Consider the following 4,723-nt stretch of genomic DNA (forward strand, 5'->3'; position numbering starts at 1 on the left):
ATATAAAGGATTCCTTAAACTCAACAATAAGAAGACAAATAATCCAATTTTTTAAATGGACAAAAGATTTGAATGGGCGTTTCTCCAAAGAAGATAGACAAATGGCAACAAACACATGAAATAATGCTCAGCATCAGTAAAATTATGTGCATCAGAAAATGCACATCAAAGACACAGTGAGACACCACTTTACACCTGCTAGGGTGGCTGTAATAAAGATGAATGATAGCAATGGTGAGGATGTTGAAGCATTGGAACCCTCTCGCATTGCTTCTGGGGAATTTAAGATGGTGCAGCCATTTTTGGAAGCAAATAGACAGTTTCTCAAAAAGTTAAACATAAAACTACCAAATGATCTATCTTCTGCTCCTAGGTATATATCCAAGAGAACTGAAAACAAATGTTCAAAGGAAATCTTATGTTCAAAGCAGCATTATTCTTAATAGCTAAAAGCTATAAACAACCCAAAATGTTCACCAATTGATGAATGGATGGGCAAAGTATGGAATGTCGATGCCATGTAATTTTATTTAGCCATAAAAGAGTGAAAAGTGATATGTAAATTATATCTTTTCGGAGCACAAATATTTTAATTGTCTAAAATGATATTTTCTTTAAGAGTTTTCTTCAATTCAAAGCTCACTTTTTCAAGTGTCACATCCGTCAACCTTTTAAGAGACATAAAAGTATGAGAAGATATCACCAGAAGCTACATAAACATTTCAGCTAAAGGCAAAGAGAAAGTTAAGTGTGTTTTCACAAGGAAACCCAAAGAGGACAACCGGAAGGAAATAAGTTCAGCATGGTCATACCAACCTGGGAAAAAGAACTAGAGTGGAAACCCAAGCTGCCGAGAAGGCGGGAGAAGGAAAGAAAACTTGATTCAAACAGATCGCACAAGGAAACCCAGTACAAATCCTGGCTTTGACATTATCTCAGTAACCCTTATTTTTTGTCATAGGTGACTCTAATACTAGACCTATTGTTGCAAAACCAGTCCAAATCCTACCAGCTAAAAAGAAATCTCTCATTGACTTGTTGGGTAGGTGGTAACCATGTCCTCCCACACCAAGAGATCAGTTCTGCAAGAGGGCTCCATTGCATCTTGATGGTGCTGTTGGTAGGACGTCCAGTGATGTTCTGCTGCCTGAGATACAAGGTGGGAGGAGAGTGCACTTCATTTATTACTCAATCAACATGTTGGCCTTGAAGAAGCAACACAGGTAGAAAACCTGTCAGGTGGCTAGTCCAATGAAGCAGAACATTAAAGAGACACTGAAGTACAGGGCTCAAGTGTTTGTTGATTCATTGGTATCACACATCTCTCTTCTTCATGCAGCAAAAGCATTAACAATAGATTCTGAGAGGTCTTCTAGGCATTGCAGCTCCACCTATAATGGCTTAAGCTTCTCGACTTTTGTAATCTCCTTGTAATTTTTTTTTTTTTGCCTCTACTCCATGCTTCATGTCTAGGATTATGAATTGATCAGGTATCTTCCCTGTTTCTTTACTCTCAAATCATACTTCAAACATGTCATAATCTTCCAGGGTAAAGGTGAATTTCCCTTTGGTTGCATCCTCTTTGGAGTAGAGAATGTGGCCAGCAGAATCTGTGATCCTGAGGTGGCTGTGCAGGCTACCAGCACCCCTGGACTGGTTGGAGATTTTGTACGCACCCATCACTAGCAGGTCCTTGTGGATCTCCTCACAGAGGCACTTTCAGGAGTTAATGAGCAGGTGGAAGGAAATGGCAAGGACCAAGCTGGGGTTGAGCAGAAACAAAAACAGCCATGCCAACATTGTTACTGAAAAAAAAAAAAAGGAGTGAAGAGTGAAGAACCGATGTTTTCTGTGCCATAGATAAACCATAAAATATGTTACACGAAAGAAGCCAGACACAGAAGGCTGTATGTATAATTGCATTTACATGAAATGTCCAGCAAAGGCAAACCCATAGAGACAGAATGTAGATGAGAGCTTTCCAGAGGCTGGGGGATAGGGTGAGTGAGGAGTGACTGCTAAGGGGCACAGATATTCTTTATGGGGTGATAAAATATTCTGAAATTAGAACAGTGGTATTAGATAGGAGTGATGGTTGCAAAACTCTGGATATACTCAAAATGACTGAATCACGAACATTTTTAAGGTGAATTTATGGTAAGTGAATTATACCCCAACAAAAAATATTAACAAGTAATAAGACACTCCAAATTTTAGATATGTACATGACCACCCATTTAGTGACCACATTTCCCAGCCTGTTTGTAATCAGCATGGTCACGTGATTAAGCTCGGGCCAATGAGACTCCAGGAGAAGTGATGAGCCCCAACAAGCTGCCGTCTCTGGAGTCCTCATTCTCCTTCCCCTGGGCTGGAAGGCAAACATGGAGGTGACCATTGTGCCACCAAGGGCACAACCCGAGGATGGCAGAGCAACAAGATGGAAGGATCTTCGGATACTGGGTCTCCAGATACTCTTGTGGAGAAGAGCTGCCCTGCCAGCCCTGGGCTGCTCCTCAGCAGACTGCTTCTCTAGGGGGGAATAAGCCAAAGCCATGAAGAGACTCATTTTTTCCCTCTCCTTCCTGCTTTGACATGTCCCTCCCTGAGGCGATGAGTACAGAAATGACCTGATGACCTGAATAGGGGAGGAGGTAAAAGAGGGCTTGAAGAAAGTCTGTGGGCAAAAAATTGATAATTTAAAAAACATCTTCCCACAGCAGTACTTCTCATGGCTCTTAGGATGAAGCTCAGAATACTAAATATGCCCCTTCCAACTTAGCGCAGGTTCTCCAGGTACTTGCATGGAATGGCCACTTCAGAACACTTTCCACTTTGTCTAATTATACGTTAATTTGTGTTTCCTCTTGGTTGATGTCTGTCTTCTCCATGAGGCTGTGAATCTGAGGAAGTCAGAGACTGTGTCTGTTTAATAGACCATGGCTAGCACTCGGTGCATGATAAATGCATCATACCATTTGTTGTAAAAAAAAAATGAACAAGGGAAGGTGTTGTAAATTAGGGGCTTTTGTTAGTCTGAAGTATTGACTTCAAGTGACAGAATTGCAACTCAAATACACAGGCAAGAACAAATTGGTGTGGCTGATGTAACTGAGAATTATAAGGCACTAGACAGAGACAATAAAACCAGTCTCTCTCCATTACTGTCTCTACTCTCCTCTATGTGGGCTTCTTACAAGGTGGCACAGAAGTCCTTGGTACTCTAAGGCTCTTGTCCCTCCAGTTGACCTACTTTGTGGGAAAAAAGGACTTTTAAATTTCCCAGTGATTCCAGCAAAAGTCCCAGAATTTAATTGGTCGAATGTGTGTCATGTGATCACCAATGATCCAATCACCAAGGCCAAGGACATCTGGTACTGTCTTATTTCTGAAGTGATGTTTGAGCCCACACTGACTCAGGATAGAGGAGATTTGTGAAAGTGAAGATGAGGAAAGGGTTTTTCTCGGCAGTGTTTGAGGATAGGCACAGCGAGAGGGGCAAAAATAAAGCCTATATTAGGGGCATAGGTTCATGAGAAAGGCAGCCTAGAGTCCTGACTAGAACTCAAGATGTGGTGTTAACAGGCCTAGGTGAAGTGAGCAGAGGCTCTGCCACTTACTAGTTAGGGCATCTTGGTTGAGTCTTAACTTTGCCTTGACTTGATTTCCCCATCCATAAAATGGGGATTAAAAAAAATCCTAAGTGAGAGGGGTCTTGTGAGAATTTCATGAGACAAAGTACATGAAAGAACTTTGTAGTCAGGAAAGTGGACAAAGATAGAAGCCAACATGAAGTTGCAAATGTGGGGAATCAGATGGTGAAGTCCTTGAGTGCCATGAGAAGGTGTTAGGAGAAGGAATGTGTTCATTGGTTTCTGTCCATCGCATGTGACAGATGATCAACTATAAGTCTCTTTGTCAATGATAATCATTTTTTCATATAACGTGAAGTCCAGAGGATCGGGCAGCTCCAAGTTTGGATAAGTTAGTGGCTCACAAATGCCAGCAGGAATGGAACCACATGGAGCCAGGTGCCATTCATCTTCCTCTTACAATCCTCAGCATGTTCGTGGTCATGAGTTGACTGCTTTGGATCCATTTGCCGAGAGCAGACAAGACCACATTTGGCGAAGAAGATGTGCACCTTCTCCATGTTCACAGGAAAGCTTTCAACTGGGGTTCTTGTTTGTAAGCAATGCAAACTGACTCCATGTAACTTAAGCTTGTATCATCACCCTAAAAGGAATTTTTGCAATGGTATGTTAATTAAAATTAGATTTTCTGCAAGTAATAGACAATCTCAAAATAATGGTGGTTTAAATAAGATGGGAATGTATTTCTTATTTTTGAGAAGTCCGTGGGTGGACAATCCCGGCTGCTGTGGATTTGCATAGCGCTAGGGACCCAGGCTCTTCCCAGCTCAACACTCTACCCTCCTGGAGGAAGGTCTTCGTCCCATGGCTCAAGATGGCAGCTAGAGTTCTGCCATCATATCTGCATGTCAGGCAACAGGGTGGGGAAAAGGAGAAAGAAGAGAAGGCAAATTCCAAATGAAAATGTATATCCACACAAAGACCTATATGAGAACAGTTAGAGCTGCTTTATTCACACTGCCTAAGACTGAAAGCAACACAATTGTCTGTCAGCTGGTGAATGGATGAACACATTGTGGTTTATCCATGCAATGGAATACTACACAGCAATAAAAGGGATAGAGTTATTG

General features: G+C 41.6%; 1 pseudogene; it reads right to left on the bottom strand.

The window, feature by feature from the left end:
• Window positions 1-1,184: 1,184 nt before the first annotated feature.
• LOC108537477 (transmembrane emp24 domain-containing protein 10 pseudogene) lies at window positions 1,185-4,153 on the bottom strand (annotated as a pseudogene).
• Between the last annotated feature and the right edge of the window lie 570 nt (window positions 4,154-4,723).

Source organism: Rhinopithecus bieti, unplaced genomic scaffold (genome assembly GCF_001698545.2).
Source record: "Rhinopithecus bieti isolate Rb0 unplaced genomic scaffold, ASM169854v2 scaffold_13262, whole genome shotgun sequence".
NCBI classification, from domain to species: Eukaryota; Metazoa; Chordata; class Mammalia; order Primates; family Cercopithecidae; genus Rhinopithecus; species Rhinopithecus bieti.